Genomic DNA, 11,908 nt, shown 5'->3' on the forward strand with positions numbered 1-11,908 from the left:
ACTTGAACTACCGTGTGCCTCTGTTTATATTCTGTCAATTGGTTTAATCCATAATAGCTAACAAAAGTTTTCCTTTATTAGTGTCGATACTTGTGTGTTAGAAATTTGTGCCTGTCATCAAGGTTGTTGATAAAATGCTCAAGAATTTTTGCTGGTCACCGTGCCAGCCTAAATTGCTGGAGCCAGTCTTCAGTCTGCTGGCATATGATATGTCTATTTTTGCTAACAAGTGGCTTTTCACCTACATTGTCTTGTTGGTTAGACCAAAACAAATAATGTCTTTCCTTCCTAGAGCACTTTGAATAGTGAATTTACGTTTATTTTCTATTTGATCTTTCAAATCTCAGTGGGCAGACAGAAACAGAGAGCAAACTGAGGTTCAGGGAGGTACCCAGGGACAATGCAAAACTTCAACTCTGGTCTTCTCTCTGATGATCTGACACCCTTCTACGTCACCACACTAATCTTGTCACATCAGGCAAGGTAGGTGGACTTGATCCAAGCAAATCTCTGCAAGAAGGGGCTTATTTTTGGTTCCCTGTGTCCCCCATCTGTGCTCCCTCTTTCTTATCGGGGTCCTTTTCTCTTCACCCTCCACCTCCTCAGCTGTGCTCCTGTGTTTACTGAGCATCGGTTTTGTATGAGAGAACTTGTGGGAGCCTGCGAGACAGCCCAGTGCTGCGTGGCGTTGCCCTCTCGCTTCAGGGTCACCCCTACGGTGCCGACCTTGGCCCTCAGCATAAGTTTTCTAGGTTGCACTGCGTTTCTTCATGAATACTAGTTAGCTATCCAAATAGTTAGAGCTCTTTCACTCATTCATTTTTCTTTTTTTGGAGTCTTAATATGCCAGGCCCTAGGCTGGGCAATGATGGGGGAAGAAACGTGGATCTTACTCTGAAGGAGCCCCAGCCCAGTGAGGAAAACGCGCATGTTGACATGGAACTATAGATGATGACAGCAGGGCTGCAGAGCCGTGTAGAGTGCAGGGGGCACAGAGGAGAGAAGGGCAATGTTTCCAGCATGGTTGGAGGGGTACGGAATGTGTCACTGAGGAGCTAATATTTAAGCTGAGTCCTGAAGAACATGTCCACCAGCGAGGAAGGCAGGGCAGAAGGCATTTCCTCAGTGGGACCAGCAGGAAATAAGGCTTTCGTGGCAGCTAGAAATGATTTGCCATTCCATGTTGTTCAGGTAATACTAATATTTTAATGTAGGGTCTTAAATGGCTTTATCTAAAGGGGTAAGTAATAAAGGGATTTCATGAACTGTGGCAGAGCAGGCCGGGGATTTATTTTAAGTGAGGAGTTTTATCGCCTCTCTCAAATAACATCTCCAAGGTGGCTTCCTCTTCTACTTATTCCAGCCCAGTGGATCCGGAGCTTAGTGCTCTTTAAAATTAACTTTTGGATGCTTTTTAGGTTGCTGCTGGATCTTGAGTCTTCCTAAATTTTCACAGGGCATGCCTGCCTTCGTTCGTACTGATGCATTTACAAGGTTGCAAAAAATTGTTGGTGTTGATGAACCTTCCTTGTGCTTTATTTAAAGGAGTGATCCTTTTACTTGCCTGTTTCTATTTTTGCATCAACAGCCTGAAATGCCACGCCTCTGGGTCTATACTGTTCCGTTTCATAACATTTAATAAATGTTAGAACTGGCTTTGCAAATGCATTGCCTTAATCTTGTTGCCTGCAGTGAGGTGCTTTTAATATTTTCTCCACATGTGAACTCAGTGTTTTCCTTTAGCTTTTCTTTAATTTCCATGTGGTTAATCCCCTTCTACTGCAGGGAGCCTGGATATTAATAGATTTCTCCTGTTCAGTCTATCTTTAATAATTTGTTTTTTATATCCAGTGAACACATCCATCACAATAAACGGTCCTTTCCCTGTTTGTGTTGACTTGCATTTATATAAACCAGACTCCCTCTTTTTATCATTATTAATGTTCATGGTAATTTTCAGTAGCTTGGGAGGCCGGGTGCTAGAGCTGGCTCAGAGCTTCAACTTGTCCTATTAGATCAAAGGACTCATGTCAGGACACATAGTTTCACGTTTTATCGTTAAGTCAAAACCAAGGTTACGTGTTTTTTTTCCCTAAATTGACAATATAAAATGAGACTATTAAATAAGCATCTCTAAATTAAATTATTCCTCATTTCATTAAAATGTTCTTGACTTGATAGCTCTTTTATGCACTGAAAGATGCAAAATATTCCCATTACCAATGTTGAATATTTTCATAATCAGAAGCCCAATTTTATAAACTTTTATAGCCACTAGTAGGTATAAGTAGGAAATTGAGTTATAAGAAGTTAACATTGGTCATACTTGGATGCTATGGCTTTCTGCTAGTTCAATTTATTTTGACAGCCTAGAATGGTATAGTTAAAAAATTCATGTATATTATTTTTATGCTTCATTCTTTTAATATAAGGTAATTTTTTTCTATCACTATGCATGTCTTTGGTGTGCAGATGGTAGGAAAGTATATAATTGGCAGGACTTGTATTGCTGTTCTTTAGGCAAAAACAAACCGGGTCCAGAGATCATCAGACTTTTTATAGCTTGTGCAGGCTTCTCAGAAAACATCTTTCAACATAGCTCTCTGCGCTTTGAGAACCTCCAGAACCAGTCACTCTGCTGTAAGATAGTCTCATGCTTTCCTATTACAGTGGTCCCCCCTTATCTGCGGTTTTGCTTTCCACGATTTGTCACCAGCAGTCAATCACGGTCTGAAAATATTAAATGGAAAATTCCAGAAATAACTTGTAAGTTTTAAATTATGAGCTGTTCTGGGTGGCATGATGAAATCTCATGCCATCCCATTCTGTCCTACCAGGACGTGAATCATCCCTTTGGTGGATCCCCAACCACTGATGTTGTCATGGCTCGATGATCTTCCTTCTGACACAAAGCCTAACGCTACGTCACAATGCGTACATCACTCACCTCACTTCATCTCATCACGTAGACTTTGTAGCATCTCACATCATCACAAGAAGAAGGGTGAGTAGGGTACAATAAAATACTGAGAGAGAGAGACCACATTCACATAACTTTTATTATGGTGTATTATTATAATTGTTCTATTTATTATTTATTGTTAATCTCTTACTGTGTCTAATTTATAAAGTAAACTTTATCGTAGGTTCATATGTATAGGAAAAAACATAGCATACATAGGGTTTGGTACTGTCCATGGTTTTAGGCATCCACTGGGGGTCTTGGAACATATCCTCCATGGATAAAGGGGGAAAATTGTACTAACCGTTTTGATTATTCAGCAACCTCTTCAGATACTAATGGCAATTCTGTAATTCCAGTTGTATACACTTTTTCATTTCTTAACTGTACTACTTAAATATTGTGACATTTTGGGAGCACTTAAATATTTGTTTCAAAACCCTACATCTTTGTTACATTTTCTATAGTAAATTCTATACGTTAGAAGTGCTGAAAATATTTCTTTTTAATTATTCCAGAATTTCTCATTTCAACTTTTTACTTTTGTAGCTTGTTTTTGGTATCTCCAATATAATTTTAAATAATCAGTTAATTTTTGTTTTTAGGATTCAGTCATCTCTACTACCGTATTTCATTACTTCTAAGACCTACATTTCATTTTTTTCTCCATGTTTCAGCATCTCTGAAACTAGAATGCACCTTTCAAATTGATTGTGTGTCACAGTTGTCAGCATTTAAACATTTTTTTAGTGGTACAAAAATTAGTGGTATCCTAGATTTTATAAAATGTACCATTTTCTTTTTTTTAAACCACTTTATTGAGGTATGATCGCCATACAAAAAGCTGTACATTTATAATGTATACAACTTTATGGGTTTGGAGATAAGTGTACCTCCATGAAACCAGCACCACATCTTTGCCACAAACATCCATCACCTCCAAAAGATTTCTCCTGCCCTTTGTATTTATTATTATTTTTTGTGTGTGATAAGAACACAACATAAGATCTACCCTCTTGGCAAATATTTAAGTATACAATACCATGTTGTTACTTATGGCACTGTGCTGTCTCTAGGACTTATTCCTCTCTTGCATCACTGAGCTTTGTACCCTTTAACTAATAGTTCCTGTTTCCTCCTCCCGTCAGCCCCGCCCACCCCGATAACCACCGTTCTGCTCTGCATCTCTGAGTTTGGCTATTTTAGGTTTCTTTTGTTAGTGGTATCATGTAGTATTTGTCCTTCTGTGTTTGGCGTATTTCACTTAGCATCATGTCCTCCAGGTTTATTCATGTTGTCACAAATAGCAGAATTTCCTTCTTTTCTTAAGGCTAAATACTATTCCATTGTGTGTATATGCCACATTTTCTTCATCCATTCATCCATCAGTGGACGTTTAGGTTGTTTCCGTATCTTGGCTATTGTGAATATGCTGCAGTGAACATGGAGGTGAAGACATCTCTTTGAGATCGTGATTTCAATTCCTTTGGATATATTTTTATTTTCTAAGGACAGATAACGGGAGGTGGTTCATGGTCTCAGTGACTTTTTTGATGTATTGAGGAACCATTCCTGAGTGTTCTGAGTCTGCTTCTTTTCTGTCCTAATCTTTCTCATGCAAGTTTGCTTTCCAACTTGTTCATTTATCTAGTCATGCTCTTCAATTAGTGAAAGTTAAGTATATAACAGAAGGTAAAATTTTTTGAAAGATGCTATATGCTCTGCTCTCCTGAATTTCTATGTGTATGACTTTGTTCCTGGTCAGGCACAGGTATCTTTCTGTAGCAGGGGGTGGGGGAATGAGAAATTATGGGACTAGGATGGGATTAGGGCTTTTATAACAGGAATACAAAGAAAAAGTCAGTGTTCAGCTTTTAATTACCATAGGATATTTTTAATAGTGCTAGCAGCATGGGAAGCTTGATTTTCCGTGTCAAGAGACTCGTCAAGAGAAGGAAGGATTTTCTAAATTTCTTTAAGGCTCTGAAATATTAAAAGAAAAGTCTAGACGTGGAATTTCTTTCAGAGTCTAGAGGGTTTGGTTCCTCTGAGAAGAAGGATTTGGATCAGAGCAAGTGCAGGCCCTACCCTTCTGGTCCCATGGGCTAATAGTCTATTTTTTCCTTAAGGTCCTTGCTTTCGTCCTTCTTAGGGCTGGGCCTCCAATGGGGAGAGCATAGACACATCAGGAAAGGCATGGAGGAGACAGATCATTTGAGCTAGTGGTCTGCTCCTGGTGGAAGCGTGAGGGAGCCAAGGACTCTAGTTCTAGGTCAACTTAAGCCTTTAGCTCTGGACCATGACCAATGTAGTGTGAGGGCAATGACATGGGGTAACCTTGGAGAGAGCTAGAAGGGTGAGACTGACGTGTGCTCCTGGCTCCCCAAGGCGGTGCTGAGTGTGCAGGGGATTGTGTAGTTTTTCCATGCCTGGAATTTTCCACAGCCTCAGAGATGCTGGAAGGGCCAGTGGACCAGAACAGGCCTGATCAGAGTGAAGAGGGTGTAGTGTGAGGAACTTTTAAGAGCAGAGGCCGGAGTACAGTTCCTGGCATAGACACTGCCTTGACTGCAGGCTGTATTGAGTAGTTGCAACAATGACCATGTGGCCCACAGGGCCTAAAATATTTGCTATCTGGTCCTCTAGAGAAAAATTTTGCCAACTTCTGCTATAGGAAATCCTAAAATTTAAGACTATAATCATGAACATTTATGAATTGCTCTTAGACGAAAACGGTAGCATAGAATGACTTAGAGGAAAGCTTAAAATAACGGATTATTTAATTTGATGACTTATTGGAGAATAAAATGATGAATTATCTTAGTTTGGCTGTTATAACGAATGACCACAGACTGGGTGGCTTAGACCACAGACACTTAGTTTTCACGGTTCTGGAGGGTGGGAAGTCCAGGATCAGGGTGCTGGCAGATCTGGTATCTGGTGTCCTCTTCCAGCTTGGGGGACTGCCGCCTTCTCGTTGTATCCTCACCTGGCAGAAAGAACGCTAGCTAGCTCTCCGGCCTCTTCTTATAGGGGCACTAATCCTGTTCATGAGGGTGGAGCTCTCCCAAACTGATTACCTTCTCCTACAGTCACACTGGGATTAGGGCTCCAACGTATGAGTTTTGTTGGGGGGACACAAACATTCAGTCCATAACATGAATCTGAAGAAATCATATATACTCTGAATTGAACTGATTAATCTCAATTTGGAAAAGAGGAGAAGCAAAGAGATAGAATCAAATCCAGAGCTAACAGTGGCCAATAAAGCCCTAAATTTTGCCATATATTAAGTACCAGACTGAATCAAGAACTAACATATGTTGTAATGAAAAAGTGGAAGAACAATGTTGTGAAAAACCGTATATCATCTTGACAAGTTAAAAGGACTCATTTGATCAAATCTGTATACTTCTATATATGGTTTAAATGAAAATGATTGTAGCAGGTATTATATATTTTATGGCTCTTCACTTTAACTGGCTTTTAAATCAAATATGATTCTTGACTGCATCAGATAAAAAGGCATATGATGGGGCCGTGGTTAAGTGAGCACGTTCTGCTTTGGCGGCCCGGCGTTCACTGGTGCATATCCCGGGTGTGGACATGGCAACGCTTGTCAAGCCTTGCTGTGGTAGGCGTCCCACATATAAAGTAGAGAAAGATGGGCACGGATGTTAACTCAGAGCCAGTCTTCCTCGGCAAAAAGAGGAGGATTGGCAGCAGTTAGCTCAGGGCTAATCTTCCTCAAAAAACAAAACAACAACAACAACAAAAGGCATATGATATATTTAAATTTTGTTAATTGACAAATCCTGACTTATTGCCCAGTAGGGTGGAGGCTTGTTAGGAGGACTGGATTAGCTACCAGAGATAACTCGCTTTGCTTTGCCTTCCTTTCCTTCCCCTCTCCTGCCATCTCCATGTAGGGTAAAAGAATTTGCCACCTCAAACCTGTATACAATGCATCAGTTAAAATAACCACAATATGGGCTTGTATGTAACATGAGAAAGGAGTTCTCCTTCTGTCCCTTCTTCCTTTGGCTAAAGCCTCTTAAAGCAAATCACAGCTGTGATGGTTGAAAAACTCTTGAGAATATTCTAAAAACCATTGAATTGTACATTTAATTAGGGGAGTTGTATGGTATGTGAAATATACCTCAATAAAGCTGGTACAAAAAAAGTCACAAGAGAAAATAAAAACTTAGTGCCCAGTTCATGGAATAGAATTAAAAAGATAAAAATATATTCAGCACCTGCTACGTGCTAGAAATACACAAATGGATAGACGTGAGTATCCGAAGTGCCCAGCAACTTAAGATAATTCAAATGTTTGCTTTTGTTGAAGGTCATAAAAATGCTGTCAAATAGTTTTATTTCTGTGGGTGTAACTGTCAGGACGAAGCTATGTGTAGAGAATACAGTATTAGGCAGAACAGAACAGAGATGTATTTTCTAGGTTGAAAGTAATTAAATTATGGATCTGTAAGCCTAAGTTTTTCTTTTTGCACTCATTTTAACAATGTTTCCATTGTTCAAGACAATTTTGGAACCATTTTTCTTTGTCTTTTTTCAGGCAGGAAAATGTCAGGTAAGAAGGAGAAATAGTGAAATGTGCACATGTTCCTTTTTGTTGCCCTCCAATCATGAACGGAGCTCCACTCAGGACTTCAGTTTAATCTCTCGCTTGACTTGGAAAGGAGAAGGTACATTAAAAAAATGAAAACAAAACAGAACAACAACAAAACAAAGCGGGAAGGGCAAGTGTTCTGCTCTACTTTAAGAGACTGGTGTTCTAGACTCACAAGGAGCCTCCTGGCTGTCGCAAACATTGTTAGTCGAAAAAGTGTGAGCTTAAGGGAACTCAGGGGAAACGTTTTTCTTCATTTTCTTCTCAAAATAGAGGCAGGAATAAGGCAGGGGAAAATATAGACGAGTAAATATAGTCATTGTCTCCTTAGGATAATTGGTGATAAAGTGCTCGGGCGTCTTATTCTCATTCCATCAAGTCATTTTCTAAATGGCTGTCCTTGAAATACTGTTTTTTTTCTATTTGCTCGTTTACTTCTATTTTCCTGTTAACGTCCTTTTTTAGTGGTGGGGCAACTCTACCCTGCTGAATGATCAAACGTGCAGGCTAGTATATCTGGGGGTTAAAAGCTCATTCAGTTTCTTGTCATTTCTTCCAGCATGTGGGGAAGCGCTGTTGGTGGCCCATTTTTGCAACGTAGAGCCTGTCTCCTGTGAGAGACCCAGAAGCTCCTTCTTTGATAATTAGTCTCCTGCCTCGGTCAGAGCTGTTAAGAACTCTGTATGAACTGCCACCACTTGTGGGTGTGTGGAACCCCGTGAGCTTCCTATAGCTACAGCTGCAGGTGACATTTTGAGACACTTCTGCAAGGCTTTCTCAACTTACCTTAAAGCAGTGGTTCTCAGACTTCAGTGTGCATTCGAATCACCTGGAGGGCTTGTTAAACCAGCTGGCTGGGCTCCACCTGGAGAGGTTTATTCGTTAGGTCTGGGATGCATCCTAAGAATCTGCATATCTAACAAGTTCCCAGGTGATGCTGATGCTGCTTGTCCTGAAGACACACTCCAAGCTCCACTGGGGTTTTTAGCTGAAATGGGTATGTAAACACCCTAAGTAAAATGGAGAAACCAATGCAGTGAATTATTGAATAAATATTTGTCATATATCACAGAGTGCAGTGTATTATGTGAGGCGTTTGGGGACTATTTCAGCTAAATGTGTACAATTCCGGCCACCTAAGATCTTAATAGTAATTGTAAGACAGTGTTTTTGTTTACCAAGTAATTTGAATAATCTCTTAGAGCATGTTATTTAAGAAAATTCTTCTCCCTCTTGTATAAAATACTAATCTAATAGTTTCCTGTTCAATATAAAAATGAAATATTTCACATAAGCAGTTATTGACTATTTTTTTCAGGTTTTTCCCCCTATAAAATAATTTTAAAATAGAAAAGATGTGGGCTTCAAAAGATCAAACTTTGCAAGTACGTGGCAATAACAAGAATGATTTCCCTGTTGAAGTCCATTTGTAAAAGCAGACTGCACGGGTCCACCTGGTGGCCCAGTGGTTAGGTTCACGTGCTCTGCTTCAGTGGCCCAGGGTTTCACGGTTCGAATCCTGGGCACGGACATGGCACCGCTCATCAAGCCATACTGAGGCAGCATCCCACATGCCACAGCTAGAGGGACCCACAACTAAAAATACACAACTAGGTACTGGGGGGCTTTGGGAGAAAAAGGAAAGATAAAATCTTTAAAAAAAAAAAAAAAGCAGACTTCACTTACATTTTTGGTTCTATCTTTTATAAATGGTCAGAGTTGCTTTTATTAAGATTATGTACTTCAGTGGCCTCCAGACCAGGTTACGAGTAGCTTTTTAGACCTAAGGCCTAAGAGCTTGGCTTAGAGAGCCAAAGATCTCTCAGTTGGTATCTCAGCTCAGTCATTTAGGCAAATTATTTATCCTCTGTGAAGGACCAATCGCCGCTTGTTGACCTCCCATTGCATATTTGTTTTCTATTTCTTTACCTGTGTTCTTATCTTTATTTCCTTCGCTCTGTTTCTTTGACTTTTAATTTGCTATTTTTCTTTGAACTTTGTCACATAAATGCTTAGATCATTGATTTTCAGAATTTTGTCTTTTCTAATATACGCATATAAAGCTATAATTTTTCCTCTAAGCATAGCTTTAGTAGCCTCCAATGAGTTTTGATGTGCATTATTTCTATTATAAGTCAGTTTGAAATGTATTTTTAATTTCTATTGTGATTTCCTGGATCTATGAGTTGTATAGAAGTATATGTCTTAATTTGTAAACATATGGGGGTTATTTAATGTCTTTGAGCATAAATTTCTTTATCTTTGAAATATAATAGAGTTGTTGGGAAGACCAAAAGAGCTAATGTAATCAAAATGCTTAGCACAATATATGGCAAAATCAATTTTCCATAAATGGTAGCTATTGCTGTTTTTTTAATGCTACCGATGTCCAAAGTAAGAAAACTTAGCTTACCTTCCTATACAATAGTTTGCACTGGAAAAAGCCCTCATTTCTATCCACAACATATATAAAGTACCCATAATGTTTGTACTTTACAGATTCACCCTATGGAAATTGTTTTTCTTTTTCTTAAAGATTGGCACCTGAGCTAACATCTGTTGCTGATCTTTTTTTTTTTTTCACTTCTCCACAAAGCCCCCCCAGAAGATAGTTGTATATTCTAGCTGTAGGTCTTTCTGGTTGTGCTGTGTGGGACGCCGCCTCAGCATGGCTTGATGAGCAGTGCCATGTCCGTGCCCAGGATCTGAACCAGCAAAACCCCGGGCCACCGAAGCAGAGCACACGAACTTAATCACTTGACTATGGGGCTGGCCCTGGAAATTTTCTGACTGATGGATTTAGCTATTCTTTTTCAGGGCTAACTTTCCTGCTGATCTTATTGTATAGCAAAGACCATGTGAAAGTTTGATTTTTATCTTTATTTAAGTGCTTTTATATCCTAGAGTCTAATATATACATTTTTACTTTTTAAAATTTGACATATCTAAATTCTATGTGTATACTTAACGTAGTATTATTTTAACTCAAAAACTTTGCAAATTAATGTGTCTTAACATTTGTTGGTGTCTAGTAATTGAGGAAATATAATTGTAGTTTTTTGTTGGTTTTAAAACCACTAAATTGGTTTTATGACTCACAAATGGGTCATATTCCATAACTTGGAAAATGCTGACTTACATATATCGTAGTTAATTCCTGGGGCTGGCAGCTTGCTTTATAGGGTTCTGTGAGCCAGGAAGGAGGACAAATGGTTATTAGGCCTGTATTCAACAATATCCCGCTATGAGAGTCACAGCGTGGTAAAGTGGCTTGTCTTTGGCTTCTCTCTGCCTTCCTTTTGGTAACGTTCTCCTTTCACCTGCTTCCATCCCATTCCCCCTGCTGTTATAAAATCACCGACATGGCTGTCATTTGGTAATTATAGTTTTAATTCAAATGTTTATGGCATGCTCACATGGGCAGTTCAAATGGTTCTGAGAAGTTTTAAACACTCTCCTTCAGGATTGTCTCAGGAACAGGCTTCCCAAAGCCAGAGGGGGTATCACACACAGGATAAGGCTGGAATCTGTCCCAGAACCATTATGTACAAGGGCTTTGTCTGGTTGGTGCAATGTCACTCAGTTTGGGGGAGATGTTTGGTAGAATAACCTGTTTCCCAAGGTTTTTTTTTTTAATCAAGTTTTCCCAAAGTGTTTAATTGCCATTTGGAAAAAATTACCCAGGTGATTCTAATGTGCAGCTGGGGTTGAGAGCCACTGGGAAGTTGATCTAGGGAATTTCATTTTCCCTTCTCTGACTTTCTTGGCCAGTCTCTTCCCAAAATAGCTCTACCCTACATGACCATGTTAGGAGAAATTGGTTTTTATTCTACACTTAAAGACAAGGCTTAACTTGCAAAAACCCCTGGGAGTTCCTCAAAAAGTTAAAATTATCATATGAGCCAGCAATTCTACTTAGTTATATATTCAAAGGAATTGAAAACAGATATTCAAACAAAAACTTGTACATGAATATGATATTGTGGCTGATAATAAAAAATACAATTCGATCTTCATCCTGTTTGTGGCCCAGAGCTCCTAAAAACTGAAATTTTCTAAGTGATGAGAGGGATAAAAGTGTATTTTGCTATGTTAATGAGGTGACTTTTGGGAAGCACCTAAGGATGGAGATGAGTTGCCAAGAGAACCATGTGTTTAGAGGGTTGGAACCTTCAGTCTCAGCCCCCTGACCTCCAGGGAGGGGAGCGGGGCTGGAGGTTGGATTAATTGCTAACTGCCAGTGATCTAATCAGTCATGCCTGTGTAATGAAGCCTCCATAAACACCTGAAAGGAGAGGGTTCAGAGAGCTTCCTGG

General features: G+C 39.4%; 1 long non-coding RNA gene across 2 annotated transcripts; it reads left to right on the plus strand.

The window, feature by feature from the left end:
• The first annotated feature begins 231 nt into the window (after nucleotides 1-231).
• LOC139077917 (uncharacterized) lies at nucleotides 232-8,658 on the plus strand. Of its 2 annotated transcripts, none has more exons than XR_011530567.1 (4): nucleotides 232-483; nucleotides 2,838-3,004; nucleotides 7,539-7,668; nucleotides 8,152-8,658. It is a non-coding gene; the product is annotated as an uncharacterized lncRNA (long non-coding RNA). The 2 variants fall into 2 exon arrangements; XR_011530568.1 differs by lacking the exon at nucleotides 232-483 and adding an exon at nucleotides 978-1,191.
• Nucleotides 8,659-11,908: the final 3,250 nt, after the last annotated feature.

Source organism: Equus przewalskii, chromosome 20 (genome assembly GCF_037783145.1).
Source record: "Equus przewalskii isolate Varuska chromosome 20, EquPr2, whole genome shotgun sequence".
Lineage (NCBI taxonomy): Eukaryota > Metazoa > Chordata > Mammalia > Perissodactyla > Equidae > Equus > Equus przewalskii.